At 40.6% G+C, this 15,905-nt stretch overlaps 1 protein-coding gene across 1 annotated transcript in view; it reads left to right on the forward strand.

Annotated features, from left to right (window-relative positions):
- The first annotated feature begins 10,663 nt into the window (after window positions 1-10,663).
- LOC143975534 (histamine H2 receptor-like) overlaps window positions 10,664-15,905 on the forward strand; it is a 210,536-nt gene continuing 205,294 nt past the window's right edge. Inside the window, exon 1 of the mRNA XM_077477995.1 lies at window positions 10,664-10,995. The gene's annotated coding sequence lies outside the window, so the exon portion shown is untranslated. The remainder of the gene's footprint in view (window positions 10,996-15,905) is intronic.

Consider the following 15,905-nt stretch of genomic DNA (forward strand, 5'->3'; position numbering starts at 1 on the left):
GACACAATTTCTTGCATATATATAGTGAAGACATACTCCAGCTTCCACATACTACCAAAAGTTTAACTATATTCTTATAATCAACAAAAGCCAGACCATTCTTGAATTTAATTAAATGGCCGCAGCAGCCTTTTATTATATAACTACAGAAAACAACCCTTAAATCACAGTTAACTATCTTGAAGGTGTAAATAAACGTAACCAGATCTATATGTGAGGGTCAGATCAAGATGACAGGGTGGTCGTCACATCCTCCATGTTTCCTTCCTCGTTGGGTGCCAAGCAAGGGTCATATCAGAGGTCGACCCTGGGGTGGGTTCTTCTGGCGATGCAAAGAACTTTGTACAGGGTCACTGCACTATACATGAAGTACAGTTACTTTAGCCATGCTCACGACCCAGTGGATGACAAGCATGAACAAACTCTAGTAAACTCTCTTGATGTATTAAGCCTCACCATGGTTATTTGTGCATTTAGGTGGGAAATGTAGAGCTAATGCTCTCTCCACCTGTCCAGCGTATCACCGCTACCTCACTCCCAGTAACGATATGGGGTCCCACCGTGCACTTAGTGCGGACTCCATGTGTGCACTTCACTTTACTCTTTCCCTTTCATACCTGTGTACAGGATGAGGGCCCCAGTGGTGTGGATTGTGACCGAAGGAGTGCAGACTATCTACTTCCTGCAAGAGGTGGTCTCACCTTCCACACACTTAACGACAGGCTGCTAAAAAAAAACTTTGTTACCCTTGGTAACCACTTGTATCTTTACATTATATTAACTCTTGTACTGATGTCTTCATACCCCAAGCTGTAAACTATACTGTATGTGTTGGTTACTTACATTGCACCCCTTTAGTAACTTCAGAACAGGCAAAGGCAAAGTTTAAAAAAGCTTTACTGAAGAATAAATTAACATGTTTCAATCACAGGTAACAATTCAGAATAAAGTGCAGACATTCCCCTATCATCCAAAGGCCCTATCTTCAGACATGTGGCTTCCCAAGCATATCTGCTTAAATTAAGTCCATAATTGGATGAGTCCATAGTGGGTTAAATTCCGCTTTCAGCAAGTATCTGGTTCTCCAAACTCTAATGACAGCATGGAAGCATTCCAACCCCTGCATTTCCGGGCCCCATATGACTCCGGCCATCCATTACTCTTGTCCCTTCTTAGGTTTAGGCTCTCTCTTTCTTTCCAGGTTTGGACCCCCTATTCCCTTTATATCAGTGGGACAGACCCAGCAAAACCCACCAAAGAGAAAACCTGGGAACTATTAGCTTCCTGACTGGGCAGTGTAAATGGACAGCTGGAACTTTAACCTGCCTGCACATTTATCTGCCTGTACAATTTCGTTAGGCCCCCGCCTGCATGACACCACCTTGGGGCCGAATTCACAAACAGCCCGCAGACAGTTCCTGATCCAATAAGCACTAGGTCACTACAAGTTTACATTACAGAAGAGAGGACACCATACTCAAGATGGATCCCTAACCATTTCTTACTACACCAAAATGAGGTCCTTCAACTTCCAAGATAGCAACTAATTGTGCTGCACGTTTGAAAACGATTCGCTAAGCTTTTGCTAGACTTGCCAGGCTTCACAAGTTTGTTGCACAAATGCAGCAGGTCCACATTGCATAACTCCAGATGAACTTTCTTTGCAAACATTCTGCAAGTCTTCTGCAAGTTCTGGTTCAGTTATGTTGTGAAATAGTCATCCCACCACAGGGGTCACTGTGGCTGAATTTTCATGCTGTAGACTTGCAGAGCTCTTGCTGTAGAATCATCAACTTTGCTCTTGTTAGAGACTTGCCACACAAATTTGCTAAAAATTTGAAAAGTGTCAAATAGAACTTGTGCTTCAAGGAAGACTTCCAGCACTGGCTTTCTCTGCTGGGCTATGCAATAGATAAGTCATCAGTCAGAGCCTGGCAAACAAGTGAGCAGAGGAAGTTTTTTTTTGCTTTTGAGTGATCTCTGAGCTATCACTGTACTGGCATCCCGGCATACCTTCATAGAAATCAGCCCAGAAGAAAAGTGAGAGGGGGGGAATCTTTTACACAGCATTGAAGATAGATCAAGCAGCCGGGTAAGGAGCACCGGTGCCCCCTCCCCCACTGACTGGTGTGCCCCTCAATCTGCCCCACTATGCTCCAAGACCCCCATCTCTCCCCACTAAGCACCAAGACCCCCCCATCTCTCCCCACTAAGCACCAGAACTCCTATTTCTCCCCACTAGGTACCAGGACTCCCATTTCTCCCCACTAAGCACCAAGGCCCCCATCTCTCCCAACTAAGCACCAAGACCAATCTCTCCCCGCTAAACACGAGGACCCTCCATCTCTCCCCTCTAAGAACCAGGACTCCCATCTCTCTCCACTAAGCACCAGGACTCCCATCTCTCCCCAATAAGCACCAAGACCCCCATCTCGCCCCACTAAGCACCAGGACTCCCATCTCTCCCAACTAAGCACCAAGACCCTCATCTCTCCCCACTTAGCACCAAGACCCCCATCTCTCCCCACTTAGCACCAAGACCCCCCCATTGCCCCCCACTAAGCACCAGGACTCCCATTTCTCCCCACTAAGCACCAAGGCCCCCATCTCTCCCCACTATGCACCAAGAGCCCACCTCTCCCCGCTAAGCACCAGGACCCCCTATCTCTCCCCACTAAGCTCCAAGACCCCCCCCCCATCTCTCCCCACTAAGCACCAGGACTCCCATTTCTCCCCACTAAGCACCAAGACCCCTTCTCTCCCAACTAAGCATGAGGACCCCCTATGTCCCCCCACTAAGCTCCAAGACCCCCATGTCTCCCCCACTAAGCACCAGGACCCCCCATATCTCCCCACTAAGCACCAAGATCTCCATCTCTCCCCCCTAAGCACCAAGACCCCATTTCTCCCCACTAAGCACCAAGACCCCCATCTCTCCCCACTAAGCACAAAGATCCCACCTCTCCCCACTAAGCACCAGAACCCCCCATCTCCCCCCACTAAGCAGCTGGACCCTCCCCCATCTCCCCTGACTGAGCACCAGTGCACCCTTTTGTCGCCCTTGAAGACAAAGCTGCATTTGTTTAGGCAGGTATGCAGGGTATGCACTACCCATTCAAGGAATTAACTTGAACTCTCAAAAAACAAGCAAGAAAAAGGGAAGACCATCAGTAGGCAGCAATAAAAAAAGGGAACACTGCCACTGACAGTCTGGCATATATAAATTTTGTGGTAGGACTGGTAATAACTGAAAGGCTGACTCAAAATCAGTTAGCAAGGAATAAGCCCTGGGTATATTGGTGATCCCAAGAAATTGAAGCTCCAGAAGAGGTGTAGGAAACTTTTCAGGCCTTTGGGTCAATTTCCTTATTTAGTGACCCACGTTTGGGATGGGATAAATCGGGAATTAACTGAAAATTCTTTGGCTCATTCTTGGACACTCAAGGGGAACATCACAGGGTTGGAAAGTGGTGGTCCTCCTATGCTACCAAAACTCATTTTGTTGTGGAACTTCTCAGAAACAATTTCTGGGAATTTTAAGTTGGATTTAAAATTCCAATGGTAAGGTGAAATGGACCAAAGCATACACGGGATGCAGAATCCTTCTGGGAAAACCCAGCTCAAGCAAATAGCTTTGTAGTCCAGCTATCAATTTAGAAAAGGATGCATCCTTTCCACCCTCACTCGCCTCCTCTCTCTTTAATAAAGACTCTTGAGAACAGCCTTTTTCCTACTTGAAGCAATGAGAAAAGGAGTAGATTCCACTAAGTCCTTTACACTTAAAACTGAAGCAACAATTACTATGAACTTGCAGTTTTCATTGTAGCACTTCCAATAGTACCCCTTCTTTTTTGAGGCCAATTGTCCAAAATTAGCAGTACTCCCTAAGATACCAAAGTCAGAAACTTCATCCACAACCTGATAACCTTGTGGTCCCACCTCAGTGATGACTCAATAGCCTCACACTGGAGAAATTGCTTATCAGAGAGCAGTCAGTTAATACCATTGTAAACTAGATGGGCTTCATTAATGGCATCCAGGTAAAAAAACAGAGAAGAACAGTGCTCCGGGGTCTTTTCTCCAGTGGCACTTGCAATTTTTGCAAATACCTACAACCAACTCCAAAATGTATGCAGGATTAGGTGGTACTTAAAAGCATACCCAAATCTCACACTTCACAGGCCCATTGAGTGTATCCAATTGGCATCAATATTGTCTTCCTTAGTTTTTTTCTTGCTTTTCAGCCATCTGGGATGTTTGGACCAGGGCCTGGGAAGTGGACACAGTGCTTTGGTCCTCACCCCCCCCCCCCCCCCCCCCCGGAATGACTGGAACTGCTGTCATCAGAGAAACCAGCGGTGTGGACAGGAACCCTACTGCCAAAGACACTGAGGCTTCATTGCCGGCCTCCCCTAAAGTGGGTACCCCATTGCCACCAGCATGGACATGCCTATGACCCTCAAACTTCTGAAAGAGATTGCAGAACCCCACCAACAGGTCACTAGTGACAGTTCCTGAACTGCCAGACTTGGTGACTGGAAAGAAGGACCCATGAACTCTGACCTATTTTCCCCCAACCCATCCAAATAAGAATTCAGCATAAAAGGTAAAGGAAATGAAGAGTACTCACTACGCTGACTAGGACCCACTATCCCATAAGCCAAAGAGCCCAAATCCCTTGCTGACTCTCCTTCCAACTGGCTGTCCATCCAGGAAAAGACTCCATTGCAGGCCCTGTACTCCTGGCTGCCCAAGGCATGGCCCATCCACTGCAGACATCATAATGGCCCACCATCACTCTCTGGGGCCCAGGCCTTTTCAGAGCTGGTGTTGTTGATGAGAGGCGGCACATGCCCCTCAGGTAGAGACTCATCCGAGAACGTGTACTGACTAAACCTGGGTACGTTTTGACTATAGGCCTGGAGAGTCCCCTTCAGGGTTCCAGTTGCAGCGGCAGGCGGGGGTCACCTCAGGATAAATAAGCTTCTTTCGTTCACGAGTTCTCCGGACATCTACAACTCTTAAATTGAAATTTGCTACATCCTTCCCTCCAAACCACCACTGGGGCCCTTCCCTGCAATATCCAACTGATCAATCAGGTAAGTGACCTGCAGATTTCCTTTGTCCTTACACATTTAACTCCCTTTTTTTTACCTGTTCCCCAATGTACCCAGTCATGTGTTGTTCATTTTGATACTCTGGGTATATCTTTACTGAAGTTAAAATAAGACAGTCACTACAGAAGTTACTCTATTAAAGTTCAGCTATATGGGAACCCTTATCGTGAGTAACTATATATATATCTCTGCTAGAGATTATTCTGCATCCTGATGCCATAAAGTTCCAGTGATAAAAAGAGTGCCAATCATTCCAGGGTTTGTGTTTACCTGTTAAAACATGGCCTTTGTCTCTCCTGAACATCTCACATGCAATTTGCTTGCTCTGCATGAGCCGGCCTGTTCATCAGTGTTGCATATTTGCTGGCATATCATGAAACCATTGGCCGAACTTGGCAGGACCAAGATTCAAATTAGTTTTGCATTTTCACAGCAAAAATATCACAGAACTTAAGGCATAACATAGCAATTATAAAATATCACTTTTTTCTTTCTTTTTTTTTTTAATAGAACTATGGTCAAAATTGAAAATATGCTTTGCTACCTTGCTTGATCAGTGGCTAAACATAGCAGAATTGGTTTTGTGTATGTTGTAAAAAATCTTTTACTGAGAATGAATGTGAAAAATTATTCATATATTCAAAAAGGCCAAAACAAACTGGATTGTTTCAAAAATATATGAGCCGAAAGCTCAAATTTTCTTCAAGGATATATTGTCAGAGTGTATTGCACTTGCATTCAGTGAAATCATAATTATGATGGGAGGGAAGGGAAAAAAGTGGTCCTTTTCCAGTCTTGTCATGGTCAAACATTAATAACAACTGTTAATCAATGTGTGGTTCACAAAATCCTTGGGAATACCGAAACACTGTCCATGTGGCCCAGGTAAAGGTGTGTTGTTCCAAATGATCATATTCTTCAGCAAGTATATGTTTGAGATGCATGATGCAATCCAATTCAATAACCCATTTTTTCTAGAGATGGTACCTGTGGTGTTCACCAGTGTCTAGGAATAACCGTTCTTGCTGCAGTAAGGAAATGATGAAACATATCCTTCTTATTATTTTTACTTGTGCCAGGAATGATTGACAGTAAAGTGGTTGTCAGAGTATTTGGTATCTTAGTAGCTGTCACGTTGTATAGACCTATAAAATGCAAGCCCAAAACTGTTCAATGGGAGCACATTCCCACTGTGTTATATTACCAGCCACTCCAACATTTATTTGGAACAGAGGATTAAATGTATGAAGGATAGCCAGGTATATATTCCAATGAGTACAATTTTCTTTTCAGTCTCTTGCACCTTGCCTGCCATAGGTCGTTTTTCCAGCCTTCTGGACCTATTGAAGTCACTATCTCCTTTCCTTGTATTGCTGTGTGTTAAGGTAGGGCAGGGTGAGCCTGCTGGATCAAAATATTGTATATGGCTGTGAGACTATGTGGGTAACAGGGAATCTTGAACAAAAATTCTTTGAAATGAGGTAAGTGGTGACATCAGTTTGGTGTTGTATGAAATACGTGAATTTGAGAATCAGCCAATTAGACCATCTATTAAACTCTTTGGCATGTTACATAGTAGGTGAGGTTGAAAAAAGACACAAGTCCATCAAGTCCAATCTATGTGTGTGATTATATGTCAGTATTACATTGTATATCCCTGTATGTTGCGGTCATTCAGATGCTTATCTAATAGTTTTTTGAAACTATTGATGCTCCACGCTAAGACCACCGCCTGTGGAAGGGAATTCCACATCCTTGCCACTCTTTCGGTAAAGAACCCTCTATGCAGTTTAAGGTTAAACCCCTTTTCTTCTAATTTTAGTGAGTGGCCACGTGTCTTATTAATCTCCCTTCTGCTAAAAAGTGTTATCCCTATTGTGAGGGTCACCAGTATGGTATTTGTACATTGAAATCATTTCCCCTTTCAAGCGCCTCTTCTCCAGAGAGAATAAGTTCAGTGATTTGGATATAAATTGGATGTTCAATAGCATGTCTATAATAAAATGTATCATCTAATTAGAACCCTGTTTAAGAGTTGAATATGGTCAAATGTTTCAGATACCAGGTTTATTGGTGTTGAACTGTACTCAATAAAGTTCATATAAGAAAAGGGAAAGAGGGATAAGATATCTCCTAATGGTTCCATTCGAGCCAGGTTTGATCTATGTGTGCCAGTATCCCGGTATCGGTTTATCCAGCTTTATTTTGTTCTGTACTTTTTGAAAATTGAAGAAGCTGATTGGTTCCCATGCACAGCAGCTGCTCCAATCTTAGCCCTTGCACACATGGTCGAACATTTCGACAACAAAATCCGTCAGATTTTGTCCGACGGATTTTGTCAGACGGATTTTGTCCGAAACTGTTGCATACACACAGTCGGACAAAGTTGTTGGAAAATCCGATCGTACTTAACGTGATGACGTTATTTCGTTAGGACGGGACTACGTTCCGGCTAGTAGCCAATAGCTTTGGTCTAGGAATTTGATCTGAGCATGCGTGGCACTTTGTCCGATCGGGATTCTCTACACATGATCGGACAAAGTCCGATCGGATCATGTTGTCGGAAAATTTTATAGCCCAGCTGGAAAACTTGGTCCGTCGGATACTCCGACGGAAACAGTCCGATGGAGCTCACACACTGTCGGATTATCAGACAACACGGTCCTATCGGACATTGTCCATCAGAATGTGCGACCGTGTGTACAAGGGCTTAGTAAAATGTTCTCTATATTTTGAAAAAAACACATTTCATAATAACATTTGTTTTTAGGGCCGTTTCGAATAGACAGAAATTGCGGCAAACCATACCAAAAGTAGCCCATGCACTAATTGAAAAAATGTACGACAACTGGATCGCATGGCACTAATGTACATTTAGATCTGCTGCAGGGAAACCCACTGCATTTGCGACTTGCATTTGGGGTGTTGTTAACACTGACACCCCCAGCAGACTGCAAGTGCAGGGCATTTTGAACATGGTGTGGGAAAAAAGTCTTCAATTGTTATTTCATAACCACTGCTTCCAAAAATCAGCATTGTGTCTAAAAGTAAGCTGTTAAACTAAAAACGTAAAGTCGCTGGTGAGAAGAAACTCAACCATGCATGAAAACATAGGAACTGGGCTGTAGAAAAATGCCCGCAGATGCTCTGGACTGATGAGTCTAAATGTTTTAATTATTTGGCTGTAGCAGGAGGCAGTTTGTTCGCTGAAGGACTGGAGAGCTGTACAATAATGAGTTTCTGCAGGCAACAGTGAAGCATGGTGGAGGTTCCTTGCAAGTCTGGTTATGCATTTCTGCATATGGATTTGGAGATTGGGATCAGTGGTGTCCTCAATGCTGAGAAATACAGCCAGATACAGTACTTATCCATCATGTATCATGGAGGAGTGTGATTGGCCCCAATTATGCAGCAGGACTGTTACCTGAAACATACAGCCAATGTCATTAAGAACTATCTTTAGTGTAAAGAAGAACAAGGAATCCTGGAAGGGGTGGCTTGGCCCCCACAGAGCCCCGATCTCACCATCATGGAGTCTGCTTGGGATTACATGAAGAGACAGAAGGATTTGAGGTCTGTGCTTACTTCTCCAAGATGTTTGGAACAACCTACCTTCTCTTAAGGTCATTTACTTTCCATTTTGTTAATTGATAAACAAAGACTATTAACACTTCTATTTCTGAAAGCATTCTTAACCACTTAAGGACCGAGCCTCTTTCTGAGATTTGTTGTTTACAAATTCAAAACATTTTTTTTTTGCTAAAAAATTACTTAGAACCCCCAAACATTATAAAAAAAAAATTCTAACACCCTAGAGAATAAAATGGTTATTGTTGTAATACTTTCTGTCACACTGTATTTGCGCAGTGGTCTTACAAGCGCACTTTTTTTTTGAAAAAATATTTTTTTTTAAATTAAAAAATAAGACAACAGTAAAGTTAGGCCATTTTTTTTTTATATTGTGAAAGATAATGTTACGCCGAGTAAATTGATACCCAACATGTCACGCTTAAAAATTGCGCCCACTCGTGGAATAGCGACTAACTTTTACCCTTAAAAATCTCCATAAGCGACGTTTACAAAATTCTACAGGTTGCATGTTTTAAGTTACAGAGGAGGTCCAGTGCTAGAATTATTGATTTCGCTTTACCAATCGCAGTGATACCTCACATGTGTGGTTTGGGGAACACAGTTTCCATATGCGGACGCTACTCACGTATGCATTCGCTTCCGCACGCAAGCTCGTCGGGACAGGGTGTTTTTAAAAACAAAAAAAAATCTTATTTATTTTACCTTTTATTTTATTTTTTACACTGTTTTTAAAAACAAAAAAAAAGTGTCACTTTTATTCTTATTATAAGGAATGTAAACATCCCTTGTAATAGAAAAAAGCATGACAGGACCTCTTTAATATGAAATTTGGGGTCAAAAAGTCCTCAGATCTCATATTTAGACTCAAATGCAATAAAAATAAAAAAAATTGTCATTTAAAAAAACTATTTAAAAAAAAGGCCCTTTAAGAGCTGTGGATGGAAGTGACGTTTTGACTTCACTTCTGCCCAGCAATTGTATGGAGACGGGTGAGGGCCATCTTCCCCTCACTTGTCTCCATACCCAGCTACTGACAGGACGCAATCACCTCTGCCGCTGCCGACGGCTCCGGTAAGCGGCGGAGGGCACCGGATCACGGCGGGAGGGCGAGCCCCTCTCCCGCCACCGATAAATGTGATCTTGCAGCGAATCCGCGCAGAGACCACTTTTATCTTGTAGCGGACCGCCCGCTGAAGAAGAGGATATCGGGGTTATGGCAGCTAGCCATAACAGTGATATCCTCCTTCAAACAGCCGACGTAACACCGTTGTTGGGGACGGTCCGTATGTGGTTAATTTACAGAATTTTTTCACACCTGTCCAAAACTTTTGCACATTTCAAAGGATATCCCCTCAGATGAAATCCAGTACTATGATTCATTTATGTGAATATATATATATATATATAGATATATCTATATATATCTATATATATATTTATGGATTTCATCTGAAGGGATATCCTTTGACAGTTTTGTGATTATATATATATATATATATATATATATATATATATATATATGTATATGTATATATATATATATATATATATATATATATATATGTATATATATATATATATATATATATATGTATATATATATATATATATAGTTAGTTCACCTTTAGTGGTGTTAGTTCACCTATACATTTTTTTTCTGAAAAAGGTAAACTAAAACCTTAAATTTGATTTTTTACAGTCAGATTGTAGCATGCATGGCAGCCCTTAGTTGTGCATTCAGCAATTTCAATGTAACCCTTTAAAATGTCACCATTACAGAACAATCTATTTCTACCTATTTTTCTCCATTACTTGACTTTATATAACATTACATAACATTAGGCGCCCTCTTGTGGTGGTTATTGGAATTGTTGCTGTCAGCTGTCTGCTTGCCTAGATACTCTACTCCCCAATGATTTTTACTTCTCAGCTGATATTAAGCAGCACCAGTCTCTGCCTTATGTCTCTGGTATACACTCTGCTCTCAGAATATAGAGCCCTTCCTGCCTGTGTGAGCTTTTCTTCCTACCTGCACAGCAGCCTGCGCTGTGACTTGCCTCCCCTTCTCTCTGTGCTCACACCTCTGTCTCTGCCTCCTTGACTTCTTCTTCTGGCTGAGGGCAATGACTCTTCTGTCTGCAGCTGATCCCTTTGCAGTGCAATTTTATCAATGGACTGCAAGTCGTTCAACTGCCGCTTGTGCAACTGGTCAATTCTTGGACTCCATCGGGATGGGGGCTTATTGCGTGCTGTGAATGGGTGACTTGCAGCATCCTGAAGGCTACAGGTAAGGCAAAGGCTAGCCATTGTTGTTTACCTCTCATTCATCTCTTCATGCTAACATTGTTAATTAAAAAAAGAAAAATGTAAGTCTTTTTTTTTTTGCTTTGACATTTTTTTTCCATTTCATTTATAGTGTTTTTCTTTTTTTGTTATTTTGTATTGATTGTATCCATTTTTATTTTATCAATTTTATTTTTATTGAATTTATTTTATTGGTTTTATTTATTTTTATTTAATTTTATTTTATTCATTTTTATTTTATTCATTTTTATTTTGGTTTTATTGATTTCAATCATTTTATTTTATTGGTTTTATTTATTTTTATTTTATTTTTATTCATTTTTATTTTATTTGTTTTATTTATTTTTATTTATTTTATTCATTTTTATTGTATTGGATTTATTTATTTTTATTTAATTTTTATTGATTTTATTCAATTTTATTTTATTGGTTTTATTTATTTTTATTTTATTGATGTTATTCATTTGTTATTTTATTGGTTTTTTTTTTTAATTCATTTTTATTTTATTGGTTTTATTCATTTTTATTTTATTTTATTTCTTTGGTGTATTATTTATTTTATTTCTTATTTAGGTATTTATTTTTGTTCATTATTATCATTTTTATTATTTAAATTTTCATGATCTTTATTTATTTTATTTCTTCTTCATTTTAATAAATATTATTTGACTTCTTTGTTCAATCATTTGTTTCTTTATTTGAAGAGCATATTCTCTTCCAAGACGGGAGATGATAGGATCAGGTAAATTCTGCTCCCCTGTCTGGTTCTGGTTCTGATCCATTAACCACCTGGGAGATCCACTTCCACATGGGCCTACAAGTCAACTTTTGCGTCTCTCCATCATTATGTAGCAGCTTCAGTTAAACGGAAACTGTCATCAGAGAAATACAGAAGCCACTATTGCTGGTCTATCCCTCTAACAAATTCATGTTGTCTGGCTGTGATGTTCGGGATTTTGATTCAAAGCTACTATAGAGATAAGGAATCCAGACTTTGACTTTCACTGGCTGCATGCTTGTTCCAAGTTTGTGGCTGAGAAGTGCTGAACACAGACAGAGTCAGGCAACTAGTATTTTTAGAAGGTGGTCATCAGTGGCTGCCCCTGTATATATCAACTTGCTGAGCACAATTCATCTATATACGTTGTGGTTTGCAAGTGGTTTATCAAGATTTTGTCTGAAGCTCATGAACTGCTGGAATGCTCCCCCCTACTGGTGTCTCTCGGGATCCCACCGTGCCACTAGCTGGTCTCAGAGGCATTTAAAAGGTAGATCGGCTTTGATCACCTCTATGGCTTTGGGGGACCGGAGCAACGTTATGATGTCACTTCCGGTCCAGGATGAATCTTTTTTCTTTTTTTTTTTTTTTCTTTTTTTTTTAAGCGAAAGATCAAAAATGTTTAATAAGTAATAGAAAGGCAAAAGAACTCCTTTTATGTTTCCGAAGCATTATGGAAAGAACTTGTGGGTGCCGTAGACATTGTCCCTAGATTTCCCTTACACTAAGGTTTGAAAAGCTATAAATATTATAGAGAGTCAATGGCAATAAAAATGTACTGTAATACAAGATCAGTATGATTGTATTAACACATTTTGGTCAGATCCTGAAAAATCAGACTCAGAAGACGTATAATTGAGGAGCAAAGCCCACCAGAGATATATGGATGCACAATAGGGACTGTCACTCCAATCTGGAAGATAATAGGAAATAATTACAGCCCTGGAAATGTCCTCATTTTAGTCTTTAGACTGGGGAAAGCAGCCAGGGGGATAATGATGGAAGCAAGAATAGACCGCACACAAAAAACTCTCTAAAACAGAACCTGATAACCTGCCCTATAGAAAACCTGGTGGCTCAGAAAACTAAACAGTTGCTCAACTTTATGACAAATGCCAGAACTACATTGCTAGTGAATGTTTTACAATGATAAAAGCTCCTTTCATCACTAAAGGGCCCAAGAATGGTTTTCCTAAGGGGCCCCATGAAAGCCATTGGTTTTACAGTAGAGAGCGAGTGTCAAAAGAGCCTTTTCTAGATGAACTTTTACTTTAAATTGAATTGACAGCCTTTTTCCTGAACCAATTGAAGACCAAGCCTTTTTTGGCACTTTTTGTTTACAAGTTTAAATCAGTATTTTTTGCTAGAAAGTTGCTGATAACCCCCAAATATATATATAATTTTTATAATTATATATTTATAATTTTTTTTTTTTAAAGAGACCCTAGGGAATTAAATGGCTATCATTGCAATTTTTTATGTCACATGGTATTTGTGCAGCGTTTTTTAATTCTATTTCGCAATTTTTTTAGGGAAAAAAATTAATTTTAATGAATAAAAAAATAAAAAAACACAATATATACCCCCAATCTTTTTGTATAATATAAAAAATGATTAACACTTGTATTCCTATTACAAGGAATGTAAACTCCCATGTAATTGAAATAAGGATGACAGGTCCTCTTTATGAAGAGATCTGGGGTCAAAAAGACCCCAAAACTCTTCTTTAAAGTGGAGCTCCACCCGTTTTACATATAATAGCTCTTAGTGATCACATAGATGTTCTAATTCTAAAACGGAACATTTTTTTTTTTTCGGTTTAAAATGTACCTTTTTTTTTCTTTGTGATCTCTCTTGTTCCTGAATGTGTGTCTTGCGGATATGGGCGGGGTTTGTGTGGCTATTTAGTCATTTCCGCAACTCACACTGTCTCGCACTGTCTCTTGGGATCTTTTCTCATTGATCCCAGGAGTCTGTGCGCTGCGAATTGAAGTCACTGTGCATGCGCGAGAGCAGAGCTACAGCGCGCAGTGCATGCTGGGACATCAGTGACACTGTATCCCGGAAGAGGATGCCTGTGGGCTTCACATGCCCACAGGCAAGATGAGAACCAATGAAAAAACGCAATATAGCTTCATTTCTATTGATAAAATAGATATCTTAAAGACTTCAAAAATGGAACAAGTGAGTACTAATTCTAAATAATATAATCAATGTCATTGTATTTAAAAAAACAAAAACGATTTAGGCAGTGGAACCCCGCTTTAACTTTAAAAGCAAAAAAAAAAAAACATATATATATATATATATATATATATATATATATATATATATAATAATGTTTTCTTTCACTCTGGAACGGAAGTAACATCATGGCGTTGCCCAGTCCTTCAAGGCCATATAGGTGATCAAAGCGTATCTACTCTTTAATTGCCTCTGTGACCAGCCAGCGTCACCGTCAGGTCATTTCTCAGGTGAGCCGACAGAAACAGTAAACCCTACCAATCATGAACTGCTCATATATGGCTCGTATATCTACCATAAAATAAAATCATCGAAGTCTGCTTGTAAGGGGGAGTTGACTGGTTGTCCATCACATCCTCCATGTTTCCCTCTCTCATTGGGCGCCAAGCGAGGGTCACACGAGAGGGTCCCCCTTTGGAGTGAGTTTTTGGGCTATGCCAGGAATTGAACAGAGTCAATAACCCTTGCACGTGGGGTAATACTTCACCCGAAGATTTGTTTACCAATGCCCTGGGAAACCAGGCAAGAGCCGCGGTCATGTGAAAAGTCAAACATTAAGGCAGTTTCCCAACTCAGAGATGAGGCACATATGTGCAGTACCCAACATAAGAAGGTCTTCCATATATATCTTCATCCCATGTCCTACACACTTGTACTAATGTTTGTGTTGCATTTGGAGGGAAAATTTGAGCCTCTGTCCACTCCACCAGTCAGAATATCTCTGTTACCTCACTCCCAGAATGGGGTCCCACTGAGCACATAGCACGGACCTCACATGTGCTCTCACTTAACTTTCCTCTTCCCAAAACAGGCTATAGATCTCCGTAATGCTAGTTCACTTCTGGTGACCAACGAGATGGACAGCTAGGGGGGAGTCAAAGCACTAACCTCCTTGCTATCGGAGAACCTGTCATCTAACCAGGTACCATGCCAACTGGTTGTTATTTCTCCTTGCAGTTCTCCTGAACCTCTGCTGAAGTGATGTTACAGATACCTCAAACTGTGGTTCAGGACCCAAGTTCTTGGATGATATGCCAAACATGCACCCATTAAATTCCTTCAGACCAGGCACTGAGCAGTTGAATGAGCGTTTTCTGTAAACTTGGCACATGTATAACATTCCATTCCTAATTGAACCTAACTGTGATTAAACGTTATATTAAAGACCCTATAGAGAAAATACTGGGTTAATGTAATGTACCCAATAACAACTTAAAATACAAAAACTATAGACATCAGGTTCACATTACAGTTTGTCTCTTAAAAGCTCAGAAGCCTCCAAAAACCTGTAATGCCCCATACACACGGTCGGACATTCCCGCTTCAAAATCCGTCAGATTTTTGCAGACGGATTTTGTCCTAAACTGGTGTTGCAAACACACGGTTGGATAAAGCTGTCGGAAAATCTGATCATTCCGAACGTGATGACATTTGTTCATTATGATGGGACTATGTTGAGGCTAGTAGCCAATAGCTTTGGTCTCGTAATTTGATCTGAGCATGCGTGGCACTTTGTCCCATCGGAATCCTCTACAAACGATCGGAAAAAGTCTGATCAGATTTTTTTGTTGGAAAAATTTGAGAACCTGCTCTCAACTTTTTTTTTTTTCCAACGGAAAAAAGTCCGATAGAGCCCACACACAATCAGATTTTACAACAGTATAATCCTATAATACGGCCCATTATACTAGCATGCTTGCATTTGAATACTTTTATTTACTCAGTTCATATACTTGGGTGTTCCAATTGTGTGCCCCAATCTTTGTCTCAATTTTAATGTGACAAGTTCTGGTTGTTAACATCAGCCGCAAAGAAAAAAGCTATTCCTTGTTCGCAGAAGCTCTGTAGACTGCCTTTAGCAGTCCATAAGT

The sequence above is a fragment of the Lithobates pipiens genome, unplaced genomic scaffold, assembly GCF_037356315.1.
Source record: "Lithobates pipiens isolate NorthernLeopardFrog02 unplaced genomic scaffold, aLitPip1_a1.2 Scaffold_13, whole genome shotgun sequence".
In the NCBI taxonomy this organism is placed as follows: Eukaryota; Metazoa; Chordata; class Amphibia; order Anura; family Ranidae; genus Lithobates; species Lithobates pipiens.